Source organism: Narcine bancroftii, chromosome 2 (genome assembly GCF_036971445.1).
Source record: "Narcine bancroftii isolate sNarBan1 chromosome 2, sNarBan1.hap1, whole genome shotgun sequence".
NCBI classification, from domain to species: domain Eukaryota; kingdom Metazoa; phylum Chordata; class Chondrichthyes; order Torpediniformes; family Narcinidae; genus Narcine; species Narcine bancroftii.
In genome coordinates this window covers 94,639,433-94,657,487 of record NC_091470.1, presented here as the reverse complement: position 1 = coordinate 94,657,487, position 18,055 = coordinate 94,639,433, and the positions used below count along the sequence as shown (strand labels likewise).

General features: G+C 41.2%; 1 protein-coding gene across 1 annotated transcript in view; it reads right to left on the bottom strand.

Moving 5' to 3' along the window:
• The window catches only part of gmcl1 (germ cell-less, spermatogenesis associated), a 140,384-nt gene that overhangs the window by 28,877 nt on the left and 93,452 nt on the right, over positions 1-18,055 (bottom strand). The gene's annotated exons all lie outside the window — the stretch shown is intronic.

Here is an 18,055-nt window from a genome sequence, read left to right as displayed (position 1 = left end):
TTCAGTACAGAAAATGTTACATCATGCAAGACGTTGGTGGAACAACACTTGGAGCACTGTGCACAATATGGTCTCATTGCCATAAAAAAATGGCATTAAGCTAGAAAGGTTGCGCAATCGGTTCCTACGAATATTACTGGGACATGAGGACTTGTCATAAGGAGTGGCTGGGACTTTTCTCCCAGAAGTAGATTATTTTGGGGGGGAAGGGGGGCGGGGGTTAATAAAGTCATGAGGGGAATTGCTAAGGGAAGTAGTCATAGATTCTTTCCCAGGGTGGACGAGGCTAAAAAGAAAGGGCATAGATTTAAGGCATGAGGGGAAAGATTTAAAGGGGACCTGAGGAGCATCTTTTTCTCTACAGAAGTAGTAGGTACAGGTACTTCCCGACTTATGATCTACTTGACTTACGTCTATCCTCACATACGACTGAATTCTTTAAAAAAAAATAAGATAAAATATAAAATTTACGTGATTTATGTGGTATTTGACAAACTATAACAGGGATACAGGGCACGTATGAGCCAAACTGTCCGTATTTACCTTGTTAGTCAGCGTTCTGGGGTCCATAGGCTGGGCACAGCCATCTTGATTCCTGTGCACATGTGAGTCTTTGGTTGGTGCGTGCATGGTGGGTTCACATATTGGAGTTCGGTTGGCGCATGCGTGAGAGTTAAAAGTGCAAATTCAATTTCGTCAGAGTGCTTAACTCTCGCGCATGTGCCAACCGAATTCCAATACACAAACACACTGAGCATGCACCAACCAAACTCCAATACGTGAACCCACCGCACACGAGCGTAACGGAAGACTCACTCATGTGCACAGAAATCAAGATGGATGCGCCCAGCCTATGAACCCCAGGACGTCGACTAACAAGGTAAGTATGCATGTTTTGGCTTTTACATGTCCTGTATCCTTGTCAAATACAACAAAAATCTACGATGATAAAAAGATTTGATTAAAAACTTTGCTTTAAGACTTTAGTACTTCACATACATGGGCAAAATTCTGACTTGCATCCATTCTGAGATATGACCGATCCTTCGGTCCCAATTACGGTCAAAAGTCAGAGAGTACCTGCATTTGGAATAAATTTCCAGAGGAAGTGCTAGAGATAGGTACAAATGAAACATTTCAGACATTTAGACAGGTACACGAAAAGCTTCAGAGGAATATACCAAATGAGACTAGACTGTGGACAACTTCATCAGCATGTAAAACACAATACTGGAGAAACTCAGCAGGTCAAACAATGTCGTTTATATAACAAAGATAAAGGTGTGACAACCCACTTACCAGCAAAGCAAACTGGAAAATGCAGGAAATTGACCTGTATCCAATACAGGCTTTTAATCTGGGCTGATGTCATCACTGATGACATCACTTTGTGTCCATGATACCGAAGCAGTGACGTATATAAGCCCAGCATGCAAGCCTGGAGGTCTTCCACTAGACTCCACAGCGTACATGGACTTCCCTGCATGTACATCAACTCAACAACATGTACAATGATTCCACAACATTTACACCAACGTCTATAGTAGCTCAGTATAGAATATTTCGCTATATGGATGACCCTGACAGCCCAAATGATATTTGGACCCCAACATGGAAAATTTTTCTTCAATGTACGTCGTGGCTCTGAAACTGCCAATATATTGGACATCCCAACCACATGTATGGTTTGACCAGACAGAAGCCCAATTCCAATTGGGACAGATACCACCTGATTCCACACGGTACTACTATGTAGTAAGTGCCCTGGATCAAGAGATGGCATGACGAGTTTCCAATTTTCTGCAGCAGCCTCCGGAGGAGGACAAGTAGATGGCGCTCAAGAGTCTGTTCATCTATACCTTTGGCCACTCACGATGTGAGCGAGCGGCCCGTTTACTTCACTTGGATGGCTTGGGAGATAGGACCCCTTCCACCCTCATGAATGGCATGCTGGCATTAGCAGTAGAGAATAGGCCCTGTCTCAAGTTCGAGCAGGCTTTCTTGAAGCAGTTGCCAGAAGATATCCACGTGCTGCTGGCCGATGAGGATTTCAGTGACCCACGGAGAGTCGTGGCCAGTGCTGACATTCTATGGCGGGCTAAGCCAGAATGCATGACATCATTAGGACAGGTCATCAGATCCCGCTCACAGCAGCAGGACTGTACAACTCCAATGTTAGACCAGCAGCAGGGTCGATCAAATCAGTTGTCAGACCGCCAGTCGGCCCGAAGATAACGGGACATTAATGTTCCTACCATCAACAATGGGGCGCAGAAGATCGCTGCTGCCAACCTCCCTATCCATTGCAGGGAAACGCCAGGGCCAGCCATCACTAATGGCTGCAGTGGCTGGCTATCATGACAGACTTTTACATGTCTGGGATAGACATTCCAGCCGGTGTTTCGTGGTGGATACAGGGGCTGAGATTGGCGTGCTTCCCCCTTCGGGGCATCACACATGTAACAAAAAAACCCAGGTCATCATTGAAAGGTGCCAACTGCAGTATTATGCATAGGGATCCTGCTTCAGTTCAGTGTTACTAAGTTCACGTGGACGTTCACATTGACCGTGGTCGCACAACCACTACTGGGAGCTGATTTTCTCAGAGTACATGGCCTGCTGCTTGATCTTGGGATGAAGGGTCATTCATACCAATACTTTCCAGATCTTTGCCCTAGGTGACGCCAAGCTGCCAGTCCCGCATTTAGACTCCATTATTTTATCGGAGAATGAATTTACCAGGTTGTTGGCGGAATTCCCCGCAATAATTATGCTGTAATTTACCTTGGTGATGCCGAAGGGAATGCAGCACCACATACCAATTGAAGGGCCACTGCTGCACGCCCGAGCTTGCAGGGTCCCTCCAGATAAACTTTGTCTGGCCAAAGAGGAGTTTGAAAGGATGGAAGACATGGGTATTGTACAATGGTCCGATAGCTCCTGGGCCTCCCCACTCCACACGGTACCTAAGGGTGCAGGGGATGGAGAACCTGTGGTGATTACCGCAGGCTGAATGAGATTAGTGCACTGCGTTGCAACCCGGTACTGCATCTACAGAGCTGCGTCCAACCTGCACTCTTCCAAGGTGGACCTGGTCCAGATCCCAGTCCTTCTGGATGACATTCCAAACACCCTTTGGCCTTTTTGAATTCAGAATGCCTTTTGGGCAGAAGAATGCTGCGCAGACTTTCCAACATTTAATGGAGAGAGTGCGGCGCGATCTCGACTTTACCTTCATATATCTAGATGACGTACTTATCGCTAGCCATAGCTGTCAGGAACATCTGTCCCACTTGCACAAGCTTTTCACTCATTTGAATGAGTTTTGGCTGACCATCAACTGGGCCAAATGTCAATTCGGGTATGCGACCATCGACTTTCTGGGCCATAGAATTGACAAATACGGAGCAAAGCCACTAAGGCAAAGGGCATTCACTAAGACCAGCACAGTTAAAGGCCTGGAGGCCTTTTATCGGCAGCTTCTACCATCAGCAGCTATCAAAATACGCCCCCCTTCGCCCTGGTGTCAGGCAAGGCAAGTCACTTGTGACGAAGAATAGTCGGCAGCATTTGAGAACACCAAGGGAACATAGCTAATGCAACATTGCTGGTCCACCAAAGAACGGATGTCCTGACAGCCCTGACAGTGGATGCGTCCAATACGGCAGTAGGAGGGGTACTTGAACAGCACATCAAAGGGCTTTGGAAACCATTGGCTTTCTTTAGCAAGCACCTAAGACCACCAGAACTCAAGTACAGTGCTTCTGATCGAGAATTTTTGGCACTGTTGGGTCCCATTTATTTAACTTTTGAGGTGTGATGTATAGCCTGTGTAACCAATTATATTATATCATGCGTAACCTCGTGTTTATAGTATTTCTCGTAGTTCCGGAGCATAGCTTTTCCCATGCTTCATTCTTTCTCTTTATGTTTAGATCTTGTTCCCACTTTTGTTTGGGTTTACAGCTTATTTCATCGTTCTCTTTCTCTTGCAGTTTGATGTACATGTTTGTAATAAATCTTTTAATTATCATTGTGTCTGTAATCACATATTCAAAACTGCTTCCTTCTGGTAACCTCAACCTGCTTCCCAATTTGTCTTTCAAGTAGGTTTTCAGTTGGTGGTATGCAAACATTGTACCATGAGTTATACCATATTTGTACTTCATTTATTCAAAAGATAATAATTTATTTCCCAAAAAGCAATTTTCTATTCTTTTGATCCCTTTTCTCTCCCATTCTCTAAAGGAAAGGTTATCTATTGTGAAAGGGATTAGTTGATTTTGCGTCAATAATAATTCTGGTAGTTGATAATTTGTTTTATTCCTTTCTACGTGAATCTTCTTCCAAATGTTGAGCAGATGGTGCAGTACTGGTGAATTCCTATGTTGCACCAACTTTTCATCCTACTTATATTGTATACGTTCAGGTACCTTCTCCCCTATTTTATCTAGCTCTAATCTTGTCCATTCTGGTTTTTCCTTGTTTGATAAAAATCTGATAGGTATCTTAATTATGCTGCTCTATAATAATTCTTAAAGTTTGGTAGCTGTAAGCCCCCTTGTTTGTACCATTCTGTTAATTCATCTAGCACTATCCTTGGATTTCCCCCCCCCCTTTCCATAAGAATTTCCTTATTATTTTCTTTAGCTCCTTGAAGAATTTCTCTGTTAGGTAATGATTGAAATAGGTATTGTATTCTTGGGAAGATATTCATTTTAATGCAATTTACCCTTCCTATCAGTGTTAGTGGTAAATCTTTCCAATGTTCTAAGTCATCTTGTAATTTCTTCATTAATGGCTAATAATTTAATTTGTACAGATGGGCTAGATTATTATCTAGTCTAATAGCTAGGTATCGGATTGCTTGTGTTTGCCATTTAAATGATGATTCTTTCTTTTTTTTTCTTTTTCACACTATAAACCACATTGATCAAGATACATACATTTTCCTTTTCAAATATATACAGTGTCGTTTTCTCCCCCCCCACCTCTTCCCCTCCCACCCTCCCTACCTCCCCTCCCATTCATTTAAAGTTCAGAATCTAAGATACATTAAACCCGTCAAACAATGTTGTTACTCAATAAAAATAAACAAGAAATTCCACTGAGTCAGTTCTTTTCATTCTCTTCTCCTTCTGTCATTTTAGGTGGTAGATGTCCCCGGTAGGTTTTCTCTATTATGTTTCATGTATTGCTCCCATATTTGTTCAAATATTGTAATATTATTTCTTAAATTATATGTTATTTTCCTAATGGAATACATTTATTCATTTCTATATACCATTGTTGTATTCTCAAGTTATCTTCTAATTTCCAGGCTGACGTAATACATTTTTTTTGCTGCAGCTAGGGCTATCATAACAAATCTTTTTTGTGCACCATTCAAATCAAGTCCAAATTCTTTGTTTTTTATGTTACTTAGGAGGAAGATCTCTGGGTTTTTTGGTATATTGCTTTTTGTGATTTTATTTAATATCTGGTTTAGATCTTCCCAAAATTTTTTCACTTTCTCACATGTCCAGATTGCATGAATTGTTGTTCCCATTTCCTTTTTACAGCGAAAACATCTGTCAGATACTGTTGGGTCCCATTTATTTAACTTTTGAGGTGTAATATATAGCCTGTGTATCCAGTTATATTGTATCATACGTAACCTCGTATTTATTGTATTTCTCATAGTTCCTGAGCATAACTTCTCCCATGTTTCCTTCTTTATGTTTAGATCTTGTTCCCATGTTTGTTTAGTTTTACCATTTGTTTCCTCATTCTCCTTTTCTTGTAGTTTAATATACATGTTTGTTATAAATTTTTTGATTATCATTGTGTCTGTAATCACATATTCAAAATTACTTCCCTCTGGTAACCTCAGACTGCTTCCCAATTTGTCCTTCAAGTAGGATTTCAGTTGGTAGTATGCCAACACTGTATCGTGAGTTATATTATATTTATCCTTCATTTGTTCAAAGGATAATAATTTATTCCCAGAAAATCAATTTTCTATTCTTTTGATCCCTTTTTTCTCCCATTCTCTAAAGGAAAGGTTATCTATTGTAAAAGGGATTAGCTGATTTTGCGTCAGTATTAGTTTTGGTAATTGGTAATTTGTTTTATTCCTTTCTACATGAATCTTCTTCCAAATATTGAGCAGATGATGTAATACTGGAGAATTCCTGCGTTGTACCAATTTTTTATCCCATTTATATATGTTCAGGTATCTTCTCCCCTATTTTATCTAGTTCTAATCTAGTCCAATCTGGCTTTTCCCTTGTTTGATAAAAATCTGATAGGTATCTTAATTGTGCGGCTCTATAATAATTTTTAAAATTTGGCAGTTGTAAGCCTCCTTGTTTATACCATTCTGTTAATCCTTGGTTACCCCCCTTTCCATAAAAATTTCCTTATTATTTTCTTTAACTCCTTGAAGAATTTCTCTGTCAAATGTATTGGGAATGCCTGAAATAGGTATTGTATCCTTGGGAAAATGTTCATTTTAATACAGTTTATCCTTTCTATTAGTATTAGTGGTAAGTCTTTCCAATGCTCTAAGTCGTCCTGTAATTTTTTCATTAGTGGATAATAATTGAGTTTATATAGATGGCCAAGGTTTTTATTTATTTGTATACCTAGGTATCGCATTGCTTGCATTTGCCATCTGAATGGTGATTCTTTCTTAAATTTTGAGAAATCCGCATTATTCATTGGCATTGCTTCACTTTTATTTGTGTTAATTTTGTATCCTGACACTTCTCCATATTCCTTCAATTTCTTATGTAATTCTTTTATTGATATTTCTGGTTCTGTTAAGTATACTATAACGTCATCTGCAAATAAACTGATTTTATATTCCTTGTCTTTTATTTTTATCCCTTTTATTTTATTTTCTGTTCTTATCAGTTCTGCTAGTGGTTCTATGGCTAACGTGAACAATAAGGGCGATAGTGGGCATCCCTGCCTTGTTGATCTGCTTAAGTTAAATTGTTTTGAAATATATCCATTTACTGTCACTTTTACCAATGGCCCCTTACATAATGCTTTAATCCAATTAATATATTTCTCTGGTAAGCTGAATTTTTGTAGTACTTTGAATAAATAATTCCATTCTACTCTGTCAAAGGTCTTCTCTGCGTCTAAAGCAACCGCTACTGTTGGAGCTTTATTTCCTTCTACTGCATGAATTAAGTTAATAAATTTACAAATATTGTCTGTTGTTCGTCTTTTTTTAATAAATCCAGTTTGGTCTAGATTTACTATTTTTTGGTACATAGTCGGTTAATCTGTTTGCTAATAGTTTAGCTATTATCTTATAATCTGTGTTAAGTAAAGATATTGGTCTATATGACGCTGGTGCGAGTGGATCTTTCCCTGTCTTTGGTATTACTGTAATTATTGCTGTTTTGCATGAATCTGGTAAGCTTTGTGTTTTATCAATCTGGTTGATTACTTCCAGGAGAGGAGGAATTAATAAATCTTTAAATGTTTTATAAAATTCTATTGGGAATCCATCCTCTCCTGGTGTTTTATTATTCGGTAGTTTTTTTATTATCTCTTGTATTTCTACTATTTCAAATGGTTCTGTTAATTTATTTTGTTCCTCTGTAATTTCGGTAGTTCAATTTTAGTTAAAAATTCATTTATTTTGTCTTCTTTCCCTTCGTTTTCAGTTTGGTATAATTGTTCGTAAAATTCTCTGAAGTTTTCATTAATCTCCATTGGATTATATGTGATTTGTTTGTCTTTTTTCCTTGATGCCAAAACCATTCTCTTAGTTTGTTCTGTCTTAAGCTGCCACGCTAGAATTTTGTGCGTTTTTTCTCCTAGTTCATAATATTTCTGTTTTGTCTTCATTATGTTCTTCTCCACCTTATATGTTTGTAGTGTTTCATATTTTATTTTTTTATCTGCCAATTCTCTTCTTTTAGTTGTGTCTTCCTTCATTGCTAATTCTTTTTCTATATTTGCTATTTCCCTTTCCAACTGCTCTGTTTCCTGATTGTAGTCCTTCTTCATCTTGGTTACATAACTTATTATTTGCCCTCTGATGAACGCTTTCATTGCGTCCCATAGTATAAACTTATCTTTCACTGATTCCGTATTTATTTCAAAGTACATTTTAATTTGTCGTTCAATGAATTCTCTAAAATCCTGCCTTTTAAGTAGCATGGAGTTTAATCTCCATCTATACATTCTTGGAGGGATGTCCTCTAACTCTATTGTCAATATCAGGGGTGAGTGGTCCGATAATATTCTAGCTTTATATTCTGTTTTCCTAACTCTGTCTTGCATGTGAGCTGATAACAGGAATAGGTCTATTCTTGAGTATGTTTTATGTCTACCCGAATAATATGAATATTCCTTTTCCTTTGGGTGTTGTTTCCTCCATATATCCAAAAGTTGCATTTCTTGCATCGATTTAATTATAAATTTGGTTACTTTGTTCTTTCTGTTAATTTTTTTCCAAGTTTTATCTATGTTTGAATCCAAATTAAGGTTGAAATCCCCTCCTATTAATATGTTCCCTTGCGTGTCTGCTATCTTCAGTGATTCTTTCTTAAAGTTTGTGAAATCCGCATTATTCATTGGCATCGCTTCACTTTTAGTTGCGTTGATCTTGTACCCCGATATTTCTCCATATTCCTTCAATTTCTTATGTAGTTCTTTTATTGATAATTCTGGTTCTGTTAAGTATACTATGATGTCATCTGCAAATAGATTGATTTTATATTCCTTGTCTTTTATTTTTATCCCTCTTATTTTATTTTCTGTTCTTATCAGTTCTGCCAAGAGTTCTACAGCTAACACGAACAGTGAGGGAGATAGTGGACATCCCTGTCTCGTTGACCTGCTTAATTTAAATTGGTTTGATATATATCCATTTATTGTCACCTTCACCAATGGTCCCTTATATAATGCTTTAATCCAATTAATATATTTATCTGGTAGGTTGAGCCTCTGCAGCACTTTGAATAAATAATTCCATTCTATTCTGTCCAAGGCTTTCTCTGCGTCTAAGGCAACCGCCACTGTTGGTGTCTTGTTTCCTTGTACTGCATGGATTAAGTTAATGAACTTACAGATATTGTCCGTTGTTCGTCTTTTCTTAATAAATCCAGTTTGATATCAGATAGACGTTTTCACTGTAAGAAGAAAACAGGAACAACAGCACATGCAATTTGGGCATGTGAGAAAGTAGAAAAGTTTTGGGAAGATCTAAATCAGGTAAAAAATCCAGAGATCTTTCTTCTAAGTAATATAAGAAGTAAAGAACTTGGCCTCGATTTGGATGAAGCACAAAAAAGATTTATTATGATAGCCATAGCTGTAGCAAAAAAATGTATAATGTCAACCTGGAAATCTGAAGATAGTCTGAGAATACAGCAATGGTACATAGAAATGAATAAATGTATTCCATTGGAAAAAATAACATATAATTTAAGAAATAACATCACAGTATTCGAACAAATTTGGGAAACGTACATGGAACACAACAGACAGGTCCTACCGCGGACCTCCACCACCTAAAATGACAGAATGAGAAGAAGAAATGAACTGACCCAGTGTATAAAAGTAGATGACACAATTTTCTTGTTTATTTTAATTGTGTGATGACATTGTTTAATGAGTTTAATGTATTGTATATGTTGAACGTTTAGTGGGTGGGGAGGGGGTGGGAAGGAGGGAGGGAAGGGAGGGGGAAAAAGGGGAGAAAATGACTGTGTATATTCAAGAGGGAAATGTTTATGTGTATTTTGGTCAATATGGTTCATAGTGTGAAAAATAAAAAATTAAAAAAAGAATTGTTGGCACTGTACCTAACCATCAGACATTTCAGGTACAGGTACACAATCCTTTAACCCGACATCTAAAATCCGGTAAGTGGGGAGGGAGACGGCAGCGCGAGTCAGGTGGGTGAGGGGGGAGACCAGCATTGCGAGTCAGGCGGGCAGGGGGGGGAGAGACCGGCAGCGCGAGTCAGGTGGGTGAGGGGGGAGACCAGCATTGCGAGTCAGGCGGGCAGGGGGGGAGAGACCGGCAGCGCGAGTCGGGTGGGCAAGGGGGGGGGGGGGGAAGAGACTGGCAGTGCGAGTCGGGCGGGCAAGGGTGGGGGGGAGAGACCGGCAGCGCGAGTCAGGCGGGCGATTGGAAGGGGGTATGGGTGGATACGGAAGCACAATTCGGATGGGTTTAAATCTGGCTTTCCGAAATCCAGAAAAATCTGAAATTCGGAACACACTGTCCAGGGCTCTGGATAAAGGATTGTGTACTTGTACTTTCAAGAAGGCAGGCATTTTACGGACTGTTACGAGCACAGAGGACCCCAAAACACACCAGCAATAGATATTCACCAAGACAAATGGTTCTTAAACAAAAGTTGCTTTTAATTATCAACATGAAAATAGAATCAAACTTTAACTTATCACTATTGACTTACTTAACCTAATTTAATCCCCTTCTAATTCTAAGCGAATGTGTATGTAATGTGTGCTTAAGTTCAGAAAAGTTATTTGATTCACAGTCCAATCTCAATTCTCATTCTTCCAAGTTCACTGGTTGCAGGCAATTCTTATACTGTGCACTGAATTTAATATTTATGAAGTTCACCAGGCTTTGGTGCTTGAAAGGTAAATTGTTCCCACTCAGGAAGGTTCTTGTTGGTTTAGAGAGAGATATTTGTGGTTCCAGGACATCCACAACTGATTCCTTTTTAATCAGCCACTCCAGTGTCTTGCTGACGAAACTTGCTCCCTTCATGGTTCTCCAGATCACCTCTTTCTTTCAGGTCACCACAGAGTTCCTTTTTGTTTCTCTTTTTCCAACTGAGACATGAGGCAGCTAGTCCTCTCCTCTTGCATGAACCACAAGGGCTTTGACCAGGCCGTCTTCCAAATATGGCTTTCCACAAGCTTGCCCTGTTCCAGTCCCAGCTGTTGTCTGCTGGCTGTAACACCGTAGAAGTGATCTGCTGTGTGTGTGTGTGTCTCTCTCTCTCTGAGAAAAAACCTGTTTGACTCTCTCTGCTTGTAAAACCCTCTTACAACAACTCCAGACAATCTGTGGCTCCAAAAAGATATTTCATCTCTTGCCTTTTGTAAACCACAATCCATTAGTGAACTCTCTTCAACACTCTCCAATGCTCTTGCAAAACTGTGGAGCCGATGTCTAGCATTAGCAGAGCTCCAGTATTTTAAATAAGATCTGTTTTAAAGTGTTTGTATGTGACCTGCTCTAACAGCTTTTTCCAATTTATCTCCCAAAAACATATCTATATCTTCTGTTACAGGACCACAAGCCACTTACATTTGCCTTCACTAAGGTATTTAGATCCATGGTCAGCTCATCAACAGACACATTTATCATATATTTCTGAGTTTACGACGACCATCGAACACATCTCAGGAAAGGCCAAAGTACTGGCGGATGTGCTGACTCGCCCAGCCATTCAATCCGTGCAAACCTTAGCCCAAGGGTTGGACGACGTTGTGCTCGCAAAAAGTGCAACAGGCAGACGAAGAAATTCCGCATTACAGAACAGGAGACTCTAACCTACAGCTGGACGAAATTCTGGTTGGCCCGGATGTTCTGACTGTCACTCACATAGATGTGTCTGCCTTGCTGGTCAGACTAAGATAGTATTGAGTCTGTTTATAAAAGCCAAGTATTATTTCATTCCCTTGTCTGAACTTTTATTGACGGAATACCAATTTTATTAACACTCAACTATGGATACTTCCTTGAAACACGGAAGACTGGAGATAGATCAAAATGTTCTGAGAGCCTGCAGAATTTTTTTATCATTGGGCTCCAGTGCTTCGAAGCTTATATGTGAGTGAACAATGTGGTTCAAGAACCCATGAAGATGGATCATCTAGTTACTCTCCTAGGGGAGGTTCCCTACTCAGTGTTAACGGGCAAGTGGAGCAGGGTAATGCCACTATTTGGAAAACTATCACCCTTGCACTGAAATCTAAAGGTTACCCCACCAGCCGCTGGCAAGATGTATTGCCAGAAGCACTGCACTCAATTCGCTCCTTACTATGCACAGCTACTAATGAAAGCCACCATCAACATATTTTTACTTTTCCTAGAAAATCCAAAAGCGGGACAGGTTTTGCTGAGAAAACACGTTAGACGCAGTAAATCTGATCCACTCGTGGAAAGAGTGTAACTACTCCACGCAAATCCAAGCTATGATTATATTATGTATCCAGATTGAAGAGAAGGCACTGTCTCCCTCTGTGACCTTGCCTCACCCGGTATGTGTCCTTTCCTCAAACCACTAACGTGTCCCAACTGTTTGCTAAGCCGCTTTCAGGTGGCCAGAATACCTGTCAGTAAAGCCGCCTATTCTACCCCAATGCGGCTGTTGGGTAGCCACCTGAAATTGGAGAACCTGGCCAGGAGGAGCATTTACCTAACCCTCCTCCTGTAGGTATAATCTCCAGCTCAGAGAATCCCCCGTTGCACCTGAAAGCAGCAGCAAGCTTTCAGGTGCCTAGCAGTCCCCGCTGCCTGACAGTCCCCTGGCGCAAGACTTCAGGGCCCCACTGCCAGCCCCGGCCGTGACGTCCCACGCCAAGGGGGGGTGGGGGGGTGTCAGGTAGTGAGGAGGGGGCTGTCAGGAAGCGAGGAGGAGAGCTATCAGGCAGCTGTCCCTACCCTGACACAGGAGCCGGTGTTTGCTCCACGGCACCTCTCCCCACTTCGGACCTTTCAGGTGGCAGAACACAGCCTTCATCACTGCCACCTGAAAGTCCCTTCGCAGACACCCACAGCCTCCAGACGTTTCCACCTGAAAGCGGCTCTATTCATATACAGCCCTTTTCTCAATGTATCAATCAATCTAACAATCTGTTGTAAGATTCTGTGTCAGCCCAGGAAACATCACCACAGCATGAATATGTCCTACTCTAACCACAGCTGGGAATGAACACCCTGTCTCTCCCAAAGTCTCAGTTCCACCCCCACAGCCTCCACCTGTTCCACTCCGATGTTCAACCAGCATTTCCAAGGCCTCATAGAGATTACAATACACAAAACGGATTAATACTTAATTAATACTTAATGTTTTCTTTATGTAATCATTTTTTGGAATTTCTTTCTAATTAGTGCTAAAAATTGTTTATGCTTTTGACCAATACCCTTTGTTACTGCAGGTTTCTAAAATTTAATCAGTTTCTCAGCCATGTTCCCATCAGTATTTTTGAATTTAGCTCAATTCTGGGGTGCGAATGAACTATTATTGACTGTCACTCACATAGATGTACTTGTGAATTGGTTATTGCTGTAGGAATGTCTGCCTTGCTGGTAGAACGTAGAACAGATGGTGCTCAGTGTCCCACTGGCCAGACTAAGGTAGCATCGAGTCTGTTAATAAAAGCCAAGTATTATTCCATTCCCTTTCTGAAGTCTTATTGATGATATATTACTGGGGGAGCCCAAACTCCTGTGTGATGTATCTACAGGTTGTCCTCGCCCAATAATTCTGGTGGCCTGGAGGCGGAAGATATTTGACGCAGTACACAGGTTGGCACATCCATTGATCAGAACGACTGTCCAGATGGTAGCCAACAGATTTGTGCGGCGTGGCCTTTGAAAACAGGACAGCAATTGGCTGAAGTCATGCACTTCTTGACAGACATCCAAAGTCCAGCAACGCACGAAAGCTCCACTACAAATCTTTTGAGCTGACGTATCGGAGGTTTGACCACATGCACATTGTAGGACCTCTGCCAGTATCACGTGGTTCCCGTTTTCTTCTCACTATAGTGGATCGGGCCACGTGATGGCCAGAGGCAGTTCCACTGGCAGACATGATAACCGACACTCTCATTTACGCCTGGATAATGCGTTTTGGTCTGCCAGCACACATCACGTCTGACAAGAGTGCCCAATTCACGTCAAGTTGTGGTTAGTAATGGCCACCCTACTTGGAACCAAGTTGAACCACACAACTATGTACTACCCACAATCCAACTTACATTTTGGACATTGGAGGTAAAGAGGAAGCTTTTGCCATTGACTGCCTCAAACCTGCCCATCTGGATCTGGATGGACCAGTCGTGGTTTAAGCGCCTCGGTGGAGAGGAAGGCCGCCCAAACAAAAATTATATACAGGCTTTGGGGGTCCACAGCAGAATTGCTGATTCTGGGTGGGGGGGCCATGTGGCAACCCACTTACCAGCAAGTGAACCGGCTCCTGAAATGGCGGATGTGCTGTGGAAAACGCGGGAAATTGACCTGCATCCAACATAGGCTTTTATCTGGACTAATGATGATGTAATTTCCTGTCCATGTGACAGAAACAGTGATATATATATATATATATATATATATATATATATATATAAGCCCAGTATGCAAACCTGGGTGTGCCAGTCTTGCACTAGACTTCACAGCGTGAACATTGACTTGCTCACATATACATCAACTTGACAAAGTGTACAGCGATTCCACAACATGTACAACGACGTCTATAGTAGCTCAGTATAGAATACTTGCTTGGGATACTACATTTAGAATGTAACATATATGAAAGTTAAATAAAGATACATATCCGAGTCCTTCATCATGGTATCGTCAGCATGGATGAGTTGGGCTGGAGGGTCTGCCTCCATGTTGTAAAACTGTTGTGAGAAGTTTAGCTGTATCTAAATAGGGTTATGGTGAAATAATATGTGGGCCCTTAATCTAATATGTGAAAACGTGCATAAAAATGTCTCGCAAGGAGAAGCCCATGCCAATTTCATTCAAGGCATTCAGTTCTGTAATGAGGCCCAAGGGTAAGACAAAAGATCCTCTATTACTAAATTTGAATAGTCCTTCTGTCACCTTCTGTTTTGGTGGAAATTGTAGTTCCTGGACAATGTATTAAGTAGAGGTGTGGAAAACAGAGGGCGGTGGAGATTATCAGTGAGGAATGCTTGGTAAACCGGGTGATCAAGTTATAGGTAGATTATCAGTATGGGACGAGGAAGCCTGGAGGGCTTGGCAGGGAGGAGGCAATCCCAATTCAGATTTATTGTCAGAGTAGATACAAGACATCACGTACAACCCTGAGATTCTTTTTCCTGCAGGCGAGGCAGAATCACCACTTATTGGTAGTGTGAGAAAAAACTGACTCAATGTACACATGTAAACAAATGAAGAAATGTAAACAAACTGACTGTGCTGTACAGAGAGAAAAAAAATCAATAAAGTGCCAAAGTCAGAGTCCTTAAACAAGTTCCCGACTGAGTTTGTTGTCGAGTCTGGATGAGTCACAATTAATTGGGTAATGCAGAGGGCTGAAAACCAAGGTTGGGACTGGATCTCAAGAGAGAGAACTTGTAGAAAGTCTACGAGATAGTGCAGTTTCTGATGAGCCCATGAAGAGATTGGCTGTATCAGATTGAGTGTTGTGTAATTCACCCGAGGTGATTAGAGAGTTTGGAGTAAAGGAACCATTAGAGGGGCAGTGAAAACAATATGATTGAGTTCAATTTGAAATTTAACAAGAAGAAACTAAAGTCAGATGTGTCAGTATTTCAGTGGAGTTCAGGAAATCACTGTGGCATCAGAGAGGAACTGGAAGGGAAGATGGCAGAGCTGCTATGGATGGAGTTTCTGCAAGAAATCATGAAGGCACAGGATAAATATATACCAAAAAGAGAGCAAATATTCGAATGGAAAAATATCACAAATGTGGCTGACAAGTCAGAGCCAACATGGAAGCAAAAGAGCGGGTAGACAAGGAAGCAAAAATTAGTGGAAAGATAGAAAATTGGGAAGTTTTTAAAAAAATTTGCAGGTTAACTAAAAAAACAAGGAGAAAAAAGTTGAAGATAGAAAGTAGGCAAGCAAATGATATCAAAGAGGATACAGAAAGCTGCTGGTGTGAGGTCAACTGACCTATCATTTCCTGGATTACTCTTTGTCCCTTCTTGTACGAAGGCACAAGATTGGCTACTCTCCAGTCCTCTGGAACCCATCTGGTCACCAGCGAGGATGAAAAGATCTTTGTCAAGGCCTGTTCACTTCACTCTTTCAATGACTTGGGATATATCCCATCAGGCCCAAGGAATTTATCCTCCTCATTGGTCCTCAACACCACCTTTGTCTTGATCTCAAAATGTCCTAACAATGAACATTTTCCATCACTGTCCATGTCATTCTTGGTGAACACCGACGCAAAGACCTCATTAAGTGCCTTGTCCACTTCCTCTAACTCGGGTGATGCTATCCTAGTCATCCTCTGAATGTGCAAGTAAAAAATGTAGACATACACACAGTAACAGGCCCTTTCGACCCACAACCCCGTGCCACCCAATTACACCCAACTGACCTGCAATCCCCAGAACGTTTCAAATGGTTGGAGTAAATCGGAGCCCCCGTGGAAAACCCCTTGCATACAGCGTGGGACTCGAACTCTGATCGCTGGTCCTATAACAGCATTGAGCTAACCACACTGCCCATTATTTGGGATTTTCTTTAAATCTGTTCGCCAAGGGCTTCTCATGGCCCCCATTTTGTTTCCTTGCTAATGTTCTGCTTAAGCTCTTGAAATCTTTCTGTCGCTCTGTTGCTCCTGAACCTTGTGTATGCCTCCTTTGAATAAGTTCATGACCTCCTTCATTATCCAAGCTTCTCTTACTTTTCCATTCTTTCCCACAGATACATTCTAATTTGGTGGTCCTTAAACAAGTGCTGCATGCCAGTTGTGAGCTTGCCAGCTCCCATGGACCCAAATTAGTAATTTACTCCAACATTCAAACTTATTCTTTTTTTTAAAAATAGAGACATGCAGAATGGTAACAGGTCCTTGTGGCCCATGACCCCGTGCCATCCATTATTGACCTATAGTCCTGGTACCCATTGAAGGGCGGGAGGAAACCCACACAAGCACGGGGAGAACGCACCAACTCCATACAAAGAGGCAGATTCAAACCTTGGTCGCTAGCGCTGTAATAGGGCTGCACTAACCACTCTGCTAACCGGGACGCCAATAACAATTTTGAAAGAGTGATAGTTATTCCTGAAGTGTTCCACCACTGAAACCCCTGTCACCCATCCAGGCTCTTCTGGTAATACAAGGTCCAGTATGGCCCCATCTCTGGTTGGTCTATCTACATGCTGCTTCAAATAACTATCCTAGATTCACTTAACAAATTCTGCCTCATCTAAATATCTGACACATCCTGGCACCAGAAAGCAATACAGCATCCTGAATTCTCACTTACTGCTAAAGAAACGTCTATCTGTGACCGTGACTAGAGACTCCTTCACCAGGAAGGTTCTTGTTGGTCTTCAAAGAGAGATTCATTGTTCGCTGGACATCCACAACTGATTCCTTTTTTAAAATCAGCCACTTCAGTGTCTTGCTGAAGAAACTTGCCCCCTCAGGGTTCTCCAGATGATTATCTCTTTCTTTCAGGTCACCACAGTGTTCCTCTTATTTCAAATGAAACATTAGACAGCCAGACTTCTCCTCTTGCATGAACCACGAGGGCTTTGACCAGGATGAACTAAGCACCCACAACCAGTCTTCCAAATGGGGTTTTCCACAAAATTGCCAGCTTGTCCTGTTCCAGTCCCAGTTGCTGCTGCTGACTGTAAAACTGCAGAACTGATCTCCGCCTCGGTCTGTTTGACTCTCTGCTTGCAAAACCACATGACCCTCTTAGAACAGCAAGTTCCCCTCTGACAAGTTCTTTCATCTGTTGCCTTTTTATAAACAACAACCCATTAGTGAAGTCTCTTCGGCACTCTCCAAAGCTTTTGCAAAGGCTATTGGCCCTGACATGTCTAGCATGAGCTGAGCTCCAGTATTTTAAATAAGATCTTATTTAAAGTGTTTGTATGTGACCTACACTAAAAAACCTGCCCCAATTTATCTCCCAAAAACATGTGGCATTCTGTCACACTGCCACTCTCAAATTGGACACTCCATTAGATGTACTCTCTTTATATTTGAATGTTGTTGAAGCTGTACTCTTCTAGGAGAATGGAGAGTATCCCATCACATTCCTGACTTGAGTCTTGTAGATAGCAGACAGGCCTTGGAGAGTTAGGAGGTGAG